The 18,324-nt window shown below is 45.7% G+C and overlaps 3 long non-coding RNA genes across 9 annotated transcripts in view; 2 read left to right on the top strand and 1 right to left on the bottom strand.

Annotated features, from left to right (window-relative positions):
* LOC135578810 (uncharacterized) lies at nt 1-6,894 on the top strand. The gene is made up of 2 exons (XR_010470927.1): nt 1-134; nt 1,844-6,894. It is a non-coding gene; the product is annotated as an uncharacterized LOC135578810 (long non-coding RNA).
* A 260-nt stretch (nt 6,895-7,154) lies between these two features.
* The window catches only part of LOC135578793 (uncharacterized), a 78,833-nt gene continuing 67,663 nt past the window's right edge, over nt 7,155-18,324 (bottom strand). For all 7 annotated transcript variants that reach the window (XR_010470896.1, XR_010470893.1, XR_010470894.1 and 4 more), the window contains 2 exons: nt 11,067-14,705; nt 7,155-9,337 (listed from right to left, as the gene is read on the bottom strand). This is a non-coding gene — a long non-coding RNA (uncharacterized LOC135578793). The remainder of the gene's footprint in view (nt 9,338-11,066; nt 14,706-18,324) is intronic.
* LOC135578803 (uncharacterized) lies at nt 15,382-17,958 on the top strand. The gene is made up of 3 exons (XR_010470919.1): nt 15,382-16,901; nt 17,023-17,132; nt 17,333-17,958. It is a non-coding gene; the product is annotated as an uncharacterized LOC135578803 (long non-coding RNA).

Raw genomic sequence — 18,324 nt, 5'->3', positions numbered from 1 at the left:
CCCCCGCCCAACACGCACCGCCCGCCGAGGCCGCCAAGCTGCCCGCAGCTGAGGGAGCCACACCTGTGGGCAGCGACAGCGACGCGGGGAAGGGAGAGGAGGGGCTGGGAAGCGATCCCCATGGGGGACGCGAGGTTGGTCCGACTCCATCCCAAGCGGGAGCGCGGGGACCTCCCGCCGGCAGCGAGGCGAAGAGGCGCCGCGCCTCCATCCTGGGGAGGGGGCGCGGGAGCGACGCTGGGGGCAGCAAATGGCGCCGCCCCCCGGCCGGGCTGCGAGCTCCAAATGGCGCCTCCGGCGCACCTGGCCGGTGTTAGACCCTCTGCGGCCGTGGCGGGTGATGCCGGTCCCGCTCCGGTGCCGCCCCCGCAGCGGGGTCCCGGTGCGGCAGAGCCGTGTTACCTCCCGCAGGATTACCGCGAGAGGGGGTTTACCTTTCCAGAGGCTCGACCTCGGTGCTGCTGCGGGATATAAAGCAGCAAGAGGCTCCCAGGTCTTCAGACCTTAAGCAAAGGTCTTAAGATGTTGAACCAACCATCTGTCCTGCGAGGGTAGCCGAGCTCTCTGTGCTGCGTGACTTTGTGTACGGGGCTCGTGAGGCGACCACGGTGTCCCTGTTGTCTGCCGAGGGGCTTGGAAGGTGGGACCCCACCACTCTCGTGTGGTCATGCTGCATGGAAGTGCCCAGACCCTTGTCCCCTGCATGTCTTTTCACTGCTCTGTGTCCACATGTGTATTTTGGGGACACTGTCACTCCTGGTCGGGATTTTTCCCAGCAGGAGTCTGGCACCCGTCTGGCATGAGCTGCGCTGCCCCCAGGCTACATGTCCTCTTTCTGCCGTCCTCCTGATTCTTACCTGTCTGATTTTCTGAAAAACTTTGGGCCAGGGACCTGACACTGCTCAGCTGGCAAAGCCCCACATCCCAACGGCAAGTACCTCTGAAACCTCTGTAAGAGTACCCATAGCTTATTCAGCATAGCTTTCCAATTCCACGTTTCTGTGTCTTTGAATTTGCTCTGTCCTGATTCTTGCTCCATTCACATTTTCTGCCGAGGGACTCTGGTACGTTTGTAGTCAAGAACATGCAGAAATGGTTTGTTTCTTTTATTTTTTACAGTTGGACTCCAAAATAACGCCTTTCCATTTGGAAAGAGGCGTTTTACTACTCAGCACCAAAGTTCATGTACCATAGAACAGTACTTTAAGTTTGTCCGTCTTAGCAACATTTTAAGCAAGCGATTCCAAGTGAAATAAAATGCAAAGAGCTGTGAATTTCAGACTTCCATTGCAAAGGTTTCACGTTGATCTGCACCAGCCTAAGGTCCCAAATTCTCTGTTCCACCTGCTAGTGATGCTAGTGTATTGTCAAGTTCTTCTTAGTCTCCAATGAATTGTAAGTCCTTGACTTGAAGTAAATGGTATTTTGCAGGTGCTACAGGATGATGAAAAAAAGTGCTCTAAAGACATAGAAATGTCATCTCTTAAGCATACAAATGCTTTTACTTCTTCTTTTCACCTCTACTTCTGATTCCTTCCTTACCAGCTTTTTTCAACAATAGTGTATATGACATTTCCTGAACCTACTTAAATCTTCCTTGTTACGGGGAGCCCATAACTCATGTGCTTGCTCTGTAAAGCAAGGAATTAAATCTCTGAACTGAAATAGTGGATTGCTTGTGATGATCTAGGAAGAAGCCTAGAGGAATTGTCTGTTGACACTTTTAAAAATATATTTTAATATATTTTATAAATATAAGTATATATAAATACATATATAAAGATATGTATATATAGAAATGTTTTAAATATATTTTTCTGCTCTGCCAATTTTCATTCCTCAGTTTCTGTGATTTCTGCGTGTTGGCTGTTTTGGTCAGCATATGGAGACTGAAATCTGCTTATTTGAAGGAAAAAGGATTGTGCGAATTCCTAATAATTATTCTAACAGCAACACAAAAGGATCGATGAAAAGACTGCTGTATTGTTTCCGATGTTGACCACGGCTACTTGACTTGAAGGGTGTGCGGAGAGAGGAAGCCTGGCTGTCTTTCCCTGGTGAGGCAGCCCCATCTCTCACGCCTTGCATCCTTCCTGCCAGCCCTGGGGCTTGATTTACTGACCCACTGGGGGAAGAGGGTTTTCCTCCAGTCCTTTGCGGGATTGTGTAAAAGCACCATCTGGAGTGGCAAAAGTATGCAAAAGGCTCCTTAGCGCAGCACAGGCTTAGGGAGACAAGTCCTCCGTATGTCCTGTCAGGAGGTGCCTCCCGCCATCTCAGTGAAAGCCGGGGGAAAGGATGAGAGGAGTGACTGTCCCCGTTTGCTTTCTCTGCACAGGAGTAGCCGATCCAGCACCCTTGACTTTCTTTCACACAGATTGCCTTCTCTGTTGAATGAACAGGACACAGCACGTCCTGTGCAAATAGAAAGGCATCAGAGCAAACAGGTCCCATTCGAGAAACCCAGCAGCAGCACCTGGTGCCTGTTCACAATCTGCAAACTCCAGGAACACCATGAAACGGTGGAACAGACCGAGAAAGCAGTATCGCTGCAGATGCCTGCGGCTAAGATGATATTTTCTTGCTGAGCCAATTCTTGCCTTTCATATCATTGATGAACTAATAGGCTTAACCCTCATGAAATAATAAGCTCAGCAAGCGTGCTGTAATGTTGAAATCTGAAAAATAATTGAAACTTCAAAATATAGACTTCTAGGTAAATGTTGATCTGGTTACCTCCAGCTGCCTTCCCACAGTAAGTGCATTCACTTGATCAGACAAAAGCCTTGTGAAGCTGTCGTCACCCAGGACAAATAACTCACCGCCAGACATCCAGGGGCATTTTGGAGTCTGCCTCTGACATGCACCCCCCGTCACTGCCAAATGGCCCTTCTGAGCATCTTGGTGCTGAGACAGGGAAGCTCAGGCCTGAGACATAACATTACTGTGGTGTGCGGGAAGGTTCCTCCGTCCCAGCTTTGCCAGTCACCCTGCACCCTGCCCTCCTTCCCCCACTAACCCGCTCTGCTAAACCAGTTGTTTTGGAGTTTTCCCTGTGACATCTGTTCCAGAAGAAGGAGTTTGAGAGATAAGCTAATTTGGTTACCAATACTCAACCTTTGTTAGAGTGTACTGTGCTTTTCTGAAAATACCCCTTCCCCACCTTCCATCTTAAACAGGTAAAAAAAACCCTCAATCTGTTTCAGGTTGAGGAACTGTCTGCCAATACTGAAAAATCCACCTTCAAGACATCTGAGACAGGTTTTTTTCTGGCTCCTCAATAATTGTGAGAATTTTTGAAAGCTGCAATGAGGTGAGTTCCTGTTCTTGGCCATATTTGTCCAGCACTATCAGTTGTACTCACACATTATTTCTACTGCCAGTCCAAGTAAAGCTTCTGCATCGACAAATGATGTCTGAGTAGGTTTTTATTATTCATAGTTTCTCTGTTCCATTAGTGACAGTATCAGGAAATCTAGTAAGAGCGCAAAAGATTAGAGACATGGTGTAACCCCTTCCTTCTTTGTTTTGTTGAAATACATTTTCTTACATTGAGGCAAATGTATATTTTTACCCTCTTTCTTAATGAAAACTGTAGTTTTACAACTTTTCTTTATGTTACTAGATCCATTTTGTGAATCCATAAATAATTATATACTAGTGATTTTACTGTGGGTTGTTGCAGATACAGTATTACTTTCATTTCAGCTGTAATTTAGCAACATTCCTGCTTACTGCATCTCCTGTTTAAGCCTCCTGTTTTCTCAGTTGTTACTGCTGTGGCAGCTGGGGTTCCATCTCAATTGCTTGGGGTTGTTTTCGCTGAGCTGATGTTCCACAACATGCCTCATCTCTAAGAAATAGAAAGATGCTATTTATGTATCTTTATTAGTCTTCTTTGTACTCTTAGTGAACAAAAAGCCTGGAAATCTTACCTTAATGAAGTTAAGTGGAGTCATTCTGTAACCCCTGCTGCTGGATAAAAACACACCAAAATATGAAGAAGCGATAACGTGACCTTTGCAGAGATTTTCAAATCACATTGGGCTGATACAGCTGAAAATCATCCCAATTACTCAGCAAAACACACCCGTCTGCTTCTGTGCAATTACTCCCATCTTTATTCTCTCCTTGTTGACTATTTCCACTCTCTGTTCTTTTAACATTTCAGTTAAGGTCTCAAGGACTTTATCTTTGTACACCAACCAGACAGGTCTGAACACTCTTTTTTCATTTCCTTCTTCCCCAAATTAAAAACCTATCCTACAACTTCAGCCATCAACCTTTTTCATATTTTTCAAAATAGTCCAGAAGGTGCCTACATCAACACAAGTAACCATAATGCAGGATGCCATGTAAACCAGTGTTTCTTTGCCAAACCATGAGTTTATTGCGCTTTTCCCTTCTCCAGGATCCTTGGGAATGTTAAATCGCCATCCCCTGTCTTCACCTTCCCTGTGAATCCTTTGGCTGCAACTACCAGAGGAGGGAAGGAGATGCAAGTGGTGACAGCAACAAACCTTAAATCATTTATTTCCTCTTAGTGAGGAAGAAGAGAGTGTGCAGCAAATCAGAAGGTGTGAGCACTATTTGCTCGTGCTGGTCTTGGTGCCTTCTGTGGGTGCTGTCGCTCCCCACCAACTGCAGGAAGAGTTGCTCTGGCAAAGCTACTGATACAGAGAGAGAACCTCTCGTGAGGTCTGAAGTCAACTGGGGCACAAGTATTATAACTCCTTAAAAATGCCAGGAATTGTGAACTGACATTGCGAGTCTCAACAACACTGTCCTTTTTTTGCATCATATAAAACGATGATATTAGACTCCTAAATTTCACAGTACTGGTGTCATTTAAATCACAGTCCCAGTTCTCATGTCTATGCAAGGGTTAGGATTAGGCTTGAATATTCATACAATATTGTTCTTTTCACTAGGTTCAGTCCAATTCGCTTTGCGCTGAAATGTTTCCTTGTAAAACCACAAATAAACCAAAGGAGTATGAAAGACACATATAAAAGACACAGTATGGTAACATGAGAAACCATGTTAAACCCTGTTTTTCTCTGTCATCGTTTCCTTGAGAGTCTAAGCAAATGAAAAACCTTTTCAAAATGAAAAGAAAAAACCCACCTCAAGCACTCTTTCTCCTGCTATTATGTTTGAGCACTGTCCTCTAAAAAGCAATACGTATCTTAGGATTTTACAAGCTTTTAGTTATTTGGGAACATAACTGAATAAATCAAGTTCTGAGTTTTCTGGCTTAGGTTTCACAAGACTTCACACTGGTGTTCCTAAGTGAAGTGTTACTGGTGAGAAGCTTTTGGGGCATGTTGAGAATAGCTCCTTTAAAATATTATAGCAATATTATTGCAATTGTCACATCATGGTTGCCCTTCAGGAAGCTTTTACCCTTCTGGTCCCTGCAGCGGGTCTTTCCCTCATGCTTTGAAAGTTTGTCACTCTTTCCTGCAATAGTTGATTCCCATAGTATTAATCAGACTGTAAAAACAAGTCAGCTGTGGAAACAGAAGAATATAAACACATTGACATAGTTCACACACTTTTAATTAGAGTAAAATGACTGGCCTGGCTGCCTTTCTGGTTTCTCAACTGGCTCTGTGACCTGTCCATGCTGGCAAGGCTGCCCTTCCAGAAAGGAATAGCTGACTAGAACAAGGATATTAAGACAGATTTTTGAAAAAAGAAATGGTGTCATCATGGTCCATTTTTATAACTATATCACTGTACTGTTTATAGGGAGTGATGGAGGGCCTGGGAAAGAAAATCCAAGCTGTTTGCAATAAGCCAAGATGAATTTTAAATGGTTTTGTATCTCACAGTGTAATTTTATCTTGAGCAGAATATTTCATGTAACACTCATTCTTACTCTCTTTCTAAAATTGCATGTCCAACATTTCTTAGAGAAGTGCAGTCAAGCCGAAGATTCATCTAGTGCAGTACCCTGTCCCATGTTGTTACCAAAAGCAGACGGCTGGGGAAAAATATACATGATAGCTTTAATATCTGCTGAGCATGTAGCTGTATTTGGCTCCGTGTTTGTGAGCTGATTGTGGTATTTCTGTATCTGTGTATTTCTAGTCCATGAATACCCAAGTTCTTTTTGAAACTGTATTAGCTCTTATTTTCCACGCCATCTGTTGGCAAGAACATAGAAAGCTTTAAAGCTTCAAGCTCCCACAACTCGGTAGCTGATAGAAAGCATAGGGAGGTTGAATTTTCAAAGTGGTTCAGAAAAGTCCGATTTCCTAAACAACCACACCATGCACTGTGCAGCATATTCTTGCTTCTATACCACTTTCTGCAGTGTTGCTGAAATTCTGCAGTATATTTTCTCTGTTACTAGATCTACGGTTTTGTCTATACAGTTACTTTCTGATGAACAGAAGCGTGTTTCATGGATGAGATTACAGCTCTTCTAGAAAGGTGATTTCAGCCAGCTCTCAAATAATGGATTAAATCGAAATCCTGGACTTTAAAGCTCTCTAGTGTTGGAGCTAAACATCCAGGTTTTATTTCTATGTTGAGGACAAGCCTGAAGATGGCAAAGATTTAGCTGTATACTTTATATCAACACTTTTGACAGAGCTATTACAACATTTTCTGCTCAGTTCAGGGTGGCTTCACGTGAAGCTTGCAACCTCCTAATGAATTCCAAATGTAATTTCAATGCCTCAGGTTTATAACACTGGTAGCTTAAGAAGTCATTGCCCAACTACAGTTAACAGAATTGAATTTGGTCCTAAATAAAGTATGACCATTATAAATTTGCAAATCTCTTCATGGAGTTGTTAATCAGCTTACTACTAGCATTCTTTATCAGATAACAAACTGAAGATGCAAACTTTGAGGTAAGTCAGTAAAATATGCTTTAGAAAATAGGCAATTTGACAGAAGAAAAAGAAACACCTGATTATATTTTAAAAACTCAAACAACCTTTCCTGTTCTGCAGCTTATCAGACTCCTCTCACAGATTCTGTGATGTCTTAGTATAAGAACAATCAAGCAGTTAAAATTGCAATATAATATTTTAAAAGGCAAACTCGGGGTTATTCTTATGCTCCTAAGCAGATGGTCAGACTGTCCATTAACTTTACCTAACTTAGAAGAATAGTGTGTGTTTCAGAAATGGAAGTCATTTCTGGTGTTTTTTTAATATTTATTTTTTCTAATTATAGCATACAACTTGTGCATTTAAAAAGTTACTGTCAACAATATTTTGTTTATAATACGACTAAATTACAAATAAAATTCAGTATGGATTAAAAAAAAAAAAAGGTCTGTGTGATTGGACTTAAATACACCATCCTATAAAAGGAAATGGAGATGTTCACTGACAAGAACAGTTCCAAAAATCACAAGACACAACAAAAGCAATTCAATATTTCAGTTTAGATACTTGATACTCAGGATTTCTAGAACTTAAAGCAGAAAATCAACATCTGTAAAAAAAGGAAGCTTCCATGAGAGAAAAGGTATTTTTTAATTCAGAGTCACATGATGGCTGAAAAATGTGTTCTGTCATTTCAGACAGCAACAATATGCAGAAGGTTTTTTTAAATTTTATTTCACTTTGTCTTTATAAGGGTAAATATTATAGCTACTAGGATGATATAATGCACACTGTAGCAATTGTTGAGTTTTTACACAATAAGAAGCGATTGATTTTCAGCAAGTTGGTGGTTTTTCTGGGGTCACGGGTCTCGAAAAGCACATGTATTTTTTTACTTTTTAAATTTGAAAGAACTGAAAAACTTAGATGTTAGATAACTGTGTTCCAATGAAAATACAGGGGGTTATATTTTAATATATATGAACTGCACGATTTCAAACAGCATCTATTTTTAACACGCGATGTGATATAGATCATTAGGGGCTCAGTTTCTGAATACAGTTCAGCTGTTTCACCTCTGTAACCTCCATGCAGTTCAGATAACTCAGACATATGAAAATCCGCATAAAGTTGTCTTTGCAATTTTATGAGCAGAAAAATGTAAACACAGCTGAGTGCGCTTCCTGTTCTGTCACTTTTCGCATTTATAGGCAGTTTTGTCTCCTTTTGCCAGTTTACGTAGTGCAGCAGACATGAGCAAATATTTGTGATTCTTGTTTACAAGTAGCTGTTTTACAGTGCAGGACAATATCCCTCTTGATAAGGGAATATTGTCCTTAAATATAGAAAGCATTCTGCTCTGTTGGTCTGGATTGGAATTCTATTTGAGAATAATATAGTTAGGATCAGCATATTTTAGTCTTTGCCAGAAGGAACTCAAGCGCTTTATTGCAAGCAATGTAGTCATGCCATATACGTTTTATCTTTGATAGCTTTGGTGAGCATCCTCTCCTTTAATAACAAACTTATTAGCTTGGTTAACTCCAAGAACTCCAGAGAGAACGCCTTCAGGATTCAAATGCTGCTTCAAGCAAGATTTATTATACATAACTGCTGCCTGCAGGAGGACTATATCTTGTCTTATAGCTGCTGTATTTTATAACAACTTGTATCCTTGGCAACCAATGGTGTGGAAGAAAAATGCCAGAATCACCTGAGTAACCATAGAGACTAAAACAATGTTTGTGGGTAATTGCATAATCTAACCTTCCTACATGACATAGGAAATATTTGATAGACACTAGCTTGAAATTAATCATTTTCAACAAGTTATGTCTCATCTTTATAAAACATGAAGCATATGATAAAGAAAAACGAGGTGTCTCTTCTTTATAGCCCTTTTCTTTCTGATCACACTTGAATCAAGTGACTGAGTTCTGTGTATCCACTAACATCCAAGCATTTGTGCATTCCTGCGCAATAGCTCATATTGCCAGTTTGCTGCGCCAAATCATTGTACATTCCTGCCTCTCCCCACGTAGGTTAGCATCATGCAAATACCGTAGCAAGTGTTCCACAGGAACACTTCCATCTACCTCTGAAGGAATAAAATATCCTTGCACTGTGAGGATATTGTTCAGTCAGTATCTGTTTTGGATGTCATTCACAGAATTACTGAATTCTGATCCAGCCCTGAAATGAGCTGTTTATTCTTCCATGTCATTCAAGAAACAAGTTTCTGAAGGAACAAGAATAGGCAAATCATGTAGAGTACTTCATAATGAAAAATGGTATCAGCTGCTGTTTTGAGTAAGATGCTCAGATCAAGACTTTTTTCCTGAGAAACGGGGGAAGACAATTTGAAAGAAAAACGTCTGGAAATCCTCTGATCCGTCTGGTCTCGACTGCTCTCTGCAGTTGCAACAGGAAACTGCAACTGGCTTCAGCTGTACTTGGGGAACTGCTACGGGAAGCAGGTCAGTGAAGTCCTGTTAAAAGAGACATTTAACTTAGTTTTTACAGGATACTTTCATCTAGGAACAACACAGCAACCTTTGAGAAAGAGGAGAAATTCTCCACTGAGAGAACCCTGGAAAGTAATTGCAAGGAAAGGAGAAGGTGTTGGAATAAGTGACAATTATACATGATGTCATCAAGCTTATTGCAGGAAAGGTCACCAGCACTGATTTAGGGTACAGACAAATCTGCTTTAAGTAAAAGAATAGAAAGGTAATTACAGACAGGGACTTGTACAACAAAAAGTCAGATAACTGAGATATCTAAAGTCAAATGAACTGCTAAAAAAAAGAGGTTTAATGAAATGGGAGACATTCCAGAAAGCAGCAGTGAAGGTCACTAGCAAGCTGAAAGAAATGTGTGAAAAGCGAAAGAGAAGAGAGAAATATGGTTAGTTTGTCTAACACAGCAGACAAGTAACAGTTTAATTATTGTTAGGATGAAGGTGAGATTTTTTAGGCGACTGTGTCTTCATAGGAAATCGCACTGACATTTGGAAACTTCAAGAGCTCAGCCATACAAAAGGATGGCTCCAGAAAACGGGATTGGATGGCTAGAGAAACCAAATATGTCAATAGTGAAAGGAACACAGGAAATAACGCTAGGAGGGATAGCTAATATAATTATCACATCATAAAAGTTTGAAACATAAGCTGCTAAGCCAATTAGGGGAAACTTACTGAGGCTGATGTAAGAGTATAGTACATAACCAAACTACTCTTAAAAAGCCCAACTATAAACAGTTGCTCTGCAGTAATGCTTTGTATATAACATTGTAACTTGTGGAAAATATAACCTACTTCACTTGTCGTTTCATGGAGCCATCTTAAACTTAGAAATATGATAATAAATTGCACTGATGGTTGTTTTATGAAACATCCAACACTGTTATTTCTTAAGACATGATTTGAGGGATTTTCTGATTTAGTACTCCATGGTACTAAAGAGAACTTAAATTATATTTAAAAAAAAATAGAAAAACAAAATATTATGTTCCAGAAAAGCAAAAATTTATAAAACCTGCTAGATTTCACTTTTAGTTTCAGAAAATCTAAAAGGATTTTTTTACTACATTGAGGAAGGAGCTATGGTTTTACTGTTTTTTCCTCTTCTGTAGCTTCCGTATCATTACAATTAGGTGGAAACACTTCTTTTTATGAACAGGTCAGGTGCAGGGGAAAAATGCTCTTCTGTTAACTTCAAGTCATCACCTATGCTATCTGCACCAATAACAGATTTTAACATTAAAAAGAATTTCCTCATTATGCATCTGTTAGTAAAACTGAGAAGAATTGTATCAGATCTAGTGTACAATTGTATCTGCCGAGACCGTGGCTTCAGTACAAGTAAGCTGGGAATCTAGAAGCTGCAGGAAAATTTGTCGACAAAAACTGGGAAACTTTGATTTTTTTTTTCCCCCGTTAACCCTTTTCCCCCTCTTCCTCTTTTTCCCATCCCTCTTCAGGCTCATAACCTTGCAAAGGCTATTGCAGCAGCTCACACATTTCTTCTGAAGCATCCAGATGCTGAAATGAGGCAGAGAAATGTGGCCTACTGTCAGAGCAGACCTGAGGCCGAGCAGCAAATTAGAGACGTGGAGAGAGAAGCTGACGAGGTATGCTTTTGATTCAGAGCCTGGTCTTTGGGAACCCTTCTATCACTCCTCGGATGGGGTGAGATTCAAGGATCTTGTTTGCTTACATGTCCTCTGCTCCTCCTCTCCTTCCCCTCTTGCTGTTTTCCTCCGTCATCTCTGTTGTGTCTTCTTGTTGCATTCAGTAATCTCATCTCTGGCATTTTGTTTCTTCTTCCCAGGTTTGGTCAGGAATTCGTAACAGGGCTGCAGGAAGAAGTACTGGAAGTAAGGCTGGACTGGCAACAAATCCACACTGTGTTTTGGCAAAAGAGGGACACGGTTAGGTTGATTACTCCCCTGTCTTGTAGATGACAGGGACTGATTTGGGGCCAGCACCCCAAAGGCTTCCTCCCAAAGGTGCTGGGCGGAGTTGGGGTGGGCGGGACTGCACACGCGTGGCTCTGTCACCCCCGTGTCACAATGCCAGCACCCGGCAATGCAGCGCTCACAATGCCCCGAGCAGGACCAAAAGGAGCAGCCGGGTCCCCTGTCCACTGCCAGAGCTGGCCCGGGGGCAGCCCCAACACATCCCACAGGAAGCACTTGAGGAGCTGGTGGAATCACAGGGCAGGGGCTGAGGGAGGAAGAGCTTGCATGAGGCTGCTGGAGGTTCTCCACTGCAAGGTGATCTGCTGGCAGGGCCACCTTCCAAGCTCAGCTCATGGATGGAAATCCTTTTCAACTGGGTAGCGGTGGAGAGACCAAGGGAATTTCTTCTGTGCTTGCAACACCCACTGGTGTCCCACCAGGCACTTGGGCACTCTCGGAAGTCCGGGAGATGGCTCCGGCTCAAGGTAGGACAGGGTAGGATAGGCTAGGGCTTAGGCAGGTCCTGGGAGGCGTGAGCAGCCTGTGGGACGAGGAGCCAGGTCTGGCTCACATGCTCAGGGAACAGCCGATCGCCAGCACTGGGGTCAGGAAGGAATTTTTTCCCCCGGGGCAGATTGGCACTGGTCCCCGGGGGTTTTTTGCCTTCCTCTGCAGCACTGAGCATGACCACTTTGCACAGCTCCTCTGGGCCCTTTTGGCTCGGTTCCTGCCTGCTGCTCAAGCACCAGGAAGATGGCCTCTCGTGCCCCGCAGCTGGGGGGAGGAAGGCTTTTTTTCCCCCCCAGGTGGGACAGCAAGCGTCTCCGGGGGTTTTTTGCTTTCCTCTGCAGCGCTGAGCACGGCCCCTTGCCACGGCTTCTTTGGGCCATTTGGGCTGGGCGCCTGCTGCTCCACGAGGTGGCCCTAAACTTAGCTAGAACAGCCTACCTGAATCAGCACAGAACAACTCACCTAAACCAATCTTAAACAACCTAAACCAGTCTGCCTTAAAAAACTTCAATCAGCCACCAACAACCTAAGCAGAACCTTAAACAATCTACAACAAATTACCTAAACCAAACAAAAGAAACCAACCAAAACACCCTAAAACAAACCTACCCAAAACCAAATGATCTAAAAAATCCTACCTAAAACAATCTAAAACTACATAAACTGGCATTTCTCAGCCAACCTTAAGCAACCTGTAACCAAACAAGCTAAACAAACCAAAACCAACCAATCTTAACCTAAAACAACCATTAAACAATCTCAAACAACTTCAAAACAATCTGATAAAGGATAAAACTACCTAAAACAACCCATCTAAACCAACCTCGAAAATAGGAAACCAAAAGACATCACCTGACCAAAATGACCTCAAGCAAACAACCCAAAGCCAAATAGAACCACTGAAACCATCCTACAATCGCCAAGCTCAAACCCAATCTAAATCAACTAAACTTCAACAACTAAGCTAAAACCCCCTAAAAAACCTCAACAACCAAACTCCAACCACCAGCCACCCTACCCCATGCAGTGTCTCACTTGGATGTGTCTGCAGTCTTGGAAGCTTGACTACCCCAGGTTCTCCTACAAATGGACCCCGAGCTTGTTTGGAGGTTCTCTAGCACAGCGCAGCTACCGTATCCCCTTGACCTAGCAATGGTTCGCCTCTAGCGGGGAAGGTCGTCCTCTTTGAGCAAGGCAGGGAAACACGTGGAGCAGGGAAGGAGGACGGGGACATCTGCTGAGACAGCACAAACAGCCCCATCGAGCCTGGTGATTAGTGGGGGGACGCATGTCCCAGCGAGATTGCAGTCACATCCAAATCATCCAGACACAACCTAAAACCAACAAAACACCATGTAAATCTAACCAAAGCACCTATAGCACCCTCAACAACCAATCTAAACCACCCCAACCTGAAGGAACCCACCTTCAAAACATGCAACATAAATAACACTGCCTAAAACAACCTACCAAAAAGGAAATAAACCAACCTAAACCAAACAACCTGAACCAACCTCAACAGAAACCCTTCAAACAACTTAAACAGTGTAAACCAAACCTGCCGAAACCAACCTACCTCAAAACACAGACACCCACCAACCCACCTAAACTGCCTACTGAAAACAAACAACCTAAAATAACCAACCAGCCGACCATGTCTCAACTTAAAGTCATCTGAACAAACCTAAACCAAACTACTGAAAACGGCCTCAACGAAAACAGCTTCACATACGCCACCTACAACAACCAACGGAAGACACCTTCAACCAAAAATCACCTACATCAAGCAACCTGAACCCACCAGCCTTCGACAACCAGCCTCTCACAATCACCCTCAAAGAACCTGCCTCAAACCAACCTCAAACGACCGCAACAAGCTGAACAAAGCTCGTAAAACCAGAAACCTCAACCAAACTAACGCAACCAGTGCTAAAGAAGCACCAGAAAACAGCACCAACCAAAGAACCCAGCAAAACCAAGAAAAATAAACCTCCGAAGCTAAACAACACACATCAGCGGTAAGAAAATCACATCACACAGCCTAAACCAACCCACCTAAACTAACCAACCGAAACCAAGCTCAACCATCAAACCTGAAACAAGCAATCTAAGACCGCCAACCTGAACCAAACTTAACAAACCTTAACCTAAAACAACCGGCCTTCAGTGACCTACCAACACACAACCTACCAACAACGTCATACGGTGTCAAACAACCAGTCTCAAAAAGCCTACCAAAACCAACTCGTATTAACTGACCTAAACCAACCAAATGAAACCAACTTAGCAAAACCCAACAAAACCAAAACAACAATGGAAACAACATCAACAACAAAAACAGAACACCAAACAAGGTAGAAAGAAACAAGCAAAACCCAAACAAGTTACAGACCAAGAAGGCAGATGTAGGAAGCAGCACGCAGAGATGTTGCATGGGGACCCAGTGCTTTGGAGCAGCCACTGGTGTCCTGTCAGGAACAGGAAGGATTCGCAGCTGCCGCTCGGCACCTCTCCCTGCGGGCAACACCAGCGCCTGGCAGGGACCAGAGCGCTTCTCGTGCACCCTGCCCAAGAAGCACAGCAGCCAAACAAGGTGTGCAAGGCAAAACATCTGCTCGCCATCGCTACATGTGATGCTTTGGAAAAGATCCCACAGTACCACATACCTCTTCTTTGGTGCATGGTCAGTCCCGCGCCTCATTCTCAAGGTCCTCCCTCTTCAGGAACCTGGCAAAGCTTGGCCTCCATTCCTGCTGCTGCTCTCTGCAGCTCTGGGACTTGCCTTTGCCAGCCCGCAAGGGCTGTTTCTTCAAGCTAAACTGAAGAATGCATCAGCCTGCTCCTGGCTACACGTGGGCTTGTGTTAAGGATTGTGAGCATTGGCTCTGAAAAAGAGTGAGAAACGGAAATGACATGGAATAACAGAACATGAAAAAACATAAAATGAAGTAAATTAACATAAATAAAATAAAATTAAATAAAATTAAATAAAATAAAAAAAAAAAACACACTTGTATCTGTTGCGTTTTGTGTCCTGGAAAGTGGTTTTGAGGGAAGAGTGAAGGAAGGGAGAGGGAAAGGGGACGGGCAGGGGGGAAGGGAAGAGAAGGCAGAAGAGAAAAGAAAGCCCTGACAGAGCCCTGAGAGCTCCGTACCCGAAATTGTGTGGGTTTGACTGAAAGTGAATTCATTTCCTTCATGGAGTGAGAAACCTTTCTTTTTCACAGCTCGCACAGTCATTATTTGGAATTAGTTTGAAAACACGAGATAACACCCCAGCACAGAGCTAATGTTTTTAATTGCGCCGGTCTGAGAGCCAAGGGCATTCTGACTGCTCTGCCCACAGATGTGACGTATCGGGGAAGGGGGACAGAGATGGGACAGAGCTGGACTGACATCCAGGCTGATCGAGAAGAGTATTTCATCCCATTAGCGTCACGGTCATTATTTAAGGAGGGAGGGGATCTCTCTCACTCTCTCAGGCGTGCAGTGTAAGCTTCATAAACTGGCCACATGGGTCAAGAAAGCCACCTGGCAACCAAACAGACCCATTGCACTCTTCCGCTCAGCACATCAAGATTTGCCCTCTAAGTCTCGGCAATTTCTTGAATATCACCAATAATCAACACAGGTTTCAAATAGCAACATGGCATGACAAAATAATACATACTTCTCTTTAAGTCCGCTCCTTTTTTTAAATCTTTGCCTAGACCTTCAGGAAATGTCAAACCAAACTAACTACCCAGCAGTTCAACACGCAACCCACGCAAAATAAAGGCTACCCACGAGGAACCCCGTTACAAGTATCAGTCGTGCAACTGCTACTCTGTGGCACGGCTGCCCTGAACCGATCACCCCTAGAGATGAAGCCCGAGGGAGACACCACTCAGCCGGCAAATATTCCAAAAACACGTTTTGCTCACAGATCTTACAGCAAGTTTTCCCTCGGCAAACAAAAGATTAAACAGCAGCAACAAGCAGAAATAATACTCACAAGTCTGTGACTCACAAGAGGGCTGTTGCAAGAAGGATTTCTGGAAACGCTTGACCATCCATAGAAGTGGCTTGGAGCCACAAAAGCCCTGTCTCTTCAAACACGTTTTGCATTCTTCACACTACAGCACTAAAGAAAGATCAGAATCCCTCAGCATAGTACAATTCTGCAATACAGCGACCGGGTTGGTCGTGCTGCTAAGACACCTTGTCCAAAGATCTGCAGCTCTTGCTCTTTGCTGAAGACAAAAGGCCGATGAGTCGGTTCCAGCAGAGGCAAACCAAATCTAAGCACTGACAGGGCTGCAGAGCAAAATGGCCCCGCAATGGGGCCTCGTGGCCCCGGGGGCCGCCATGCCGGCCACCGCAGCGGCCGTTGGGGACGCCACGAGCCTCTGTGATGGCAGTTGGAGCACAGCTGTGCCAGCTGCGCCATCGCTCCGAGAGAAGAGGCCGCAGACGACAGCGCCGGATCGACGCGAAGAAGAGAGAGGAGGCTCAGGGACCCCCTGGGATGGCTCCGCCGCCCAAACGGCGGCTGCCTGGCGGGAGCAGCAGCACCGCCCACAGGCAGGAGGAGCCCATGGAGATTGACCCACCCCGGGAAGAGGCGGAGCCCATGGAGGTGGATCCGCCTCGGCAGGAGGAGGAGGCGATGGAGGTGGATCCGCCTCAGGCAGGGCTGCTGGGGCCCAGCACCAGCATGGCCGGACCGCCTCCGGCGCCGCAGTGCCCTAAGCGCCGCAGGACGGCCGGGGGCTCTCCCAGAGCCCCCAAACAGGCGCCTGGCCGCAAGCGGCGCCGGCCCCGCAGCCGCCACTAGCCACCTCCGGGGGATGGGCCGGACCAGCAGCCGCTCTGGAGCCACAGGTGAGCCCGGCTTCCCAGCCCGCACCCCCGGCCCTCATGCCGGGGCATCTCCTCTGCCCTGGGGCCTGGGGAAGAGGCGAGGAGGGTCGCTGCCATCTTCTGCTCGGCAGCCCCAGAGCACCGGGAGGAGTCCTCAGGAGCCACCACACAGCGGGGGACAGCGCCACAGACGCCAGGACACCCGAGGACAGCGCTGGAGCTTGCCTTCAAGGCAAAAGGTTTTCACATTGCACAAATCATTCAGACTTTTCCTTTCCTTCTCCCTGTATGCAGACTATAGAGTTAATAGAAATATGTAGATATAGAAAATAAAAGCTAGGTGGATGTGTGTGTGCACAGAAGCCCGCTGGAGACCGCCAGAGACCGTCGGGGACAGAAGGACACCGTGGGATCTGCACCTTGCCTTATGAAAGGAGAAGTGTGGAGACTTGGAGACAAAACCTGACGAGGTATGCTTGTTATTCAGAGCCTGGTCTTTTGGAACCCTTCTCTTACTCCTCTGATTGGGTGAGATGCAAGGGTCTCCTTTACTTAGGTGTTCTCTGCTCCTCCTCTCCCTCCCCTCTTGCTGTTTTCCTCCGTCATCTCTGTTGTGTCTTCTTGTTGCATTCAGTAATTCTCATCTCTGGCATTTTGGTTTTTTTCCCAGGCTCGGTCAGGAATTCTTGACAGGACTACCGGAAGGAGTGTTTGAAGGTCAGAGGCATTTGGGCACTCTCGGCAGTCCGGGAGATGGCTCCGGCTCAAGGTAGGACAGGGTAGGATAGGCTAGGGCTTGGGCAGGTCCTGGGGGGCGTGAGCAGCCTGTGCATGGGACGAGGAGCCAGGTCTGGCTCACATGCTCAGGGAACAGCCGATCGCCAGCACTGGGGTCAGGAAGGAATTTTTTCCCCCGGGGCAGATTGGCACTGGTCCCCGGGGGTTTTTTGCCTTCCTCTGCAGCGCTGAGCACGACCACTTTGCAGAGCTCCTCTGGGCCCTTTTGGCTCGGTTCCTGCCTGCTGCTCAAGCACCAGGAAGATGGCCTCTCGTGCCCCGCAGCTGGGGGGAGGAAGGCTTTTTTGCCTTCCTCTGCAGCGCTGAGCACGGCCCCTTGCCACGGCTTCTTTGGGCCATTTGGGCTGGGCGCCTGCTGCTCCACGAGGTGGCCCTAAACTTAGCTAGAACAGCCTATCCAAAGCAGCATAGACCTACTCACAGAAACCAACCGTAAAGAAGTGCAAGGAACTAACCAGCCTTCAAGAAGCTAAAATAAACTGAAACTAAACACTTGTATGCCTTGTGTTTTGTGTCCTTGAAAGTGTTTTGGAGTCGGGAAAGCGGGGAGTCAGGGAGAGTCGGGTGGACGTTGGGGAAGCGGGACGGCGGGGGGGGGAAGGAGGCGGGACGGCGGGGGGGGGAAGGAGGCGGGACGGCGGGGGGGGGAAGGAGGCGGGACGGCGGGGGGGGGAAGGAGGCGGGACGGCGGGGGTGGGAAGGAGGCGGGACGGCGGGGGGGGGAAGGAGGCGGGACGGCGGGGGGGGGGAAGGAGGCGGGACGGCGGGGGGGGGAAGGAGGCGGGACGGCGGGGGGGGGAAGGAGGCGGGACAGGGTGGGGAAGGAGGCGGGAAGGAGGCGGGACGGGGGGGGGAAGGAGGCGG

This window comes from Columba livia, chromosome 2, assembly GCF_036013475.1.
Source record: "Columba livia isolate bColLiv1 breed racing homer chromosome 2, bColLiv1.pat.W.v2, whole genome shotgun sequence".
In the NCBI taxonomy this organism is placed as follows: Eukaryota; Metazoa; Chordata; class Aves; order Columbiformes; family Columbidae; genus Columba; species Columba livia.
The sequence above is the reverse complement of the archived record's forward strand: the minus strand, read 5'-3'. Positions and strand labels throughout refer to the sequence as shown.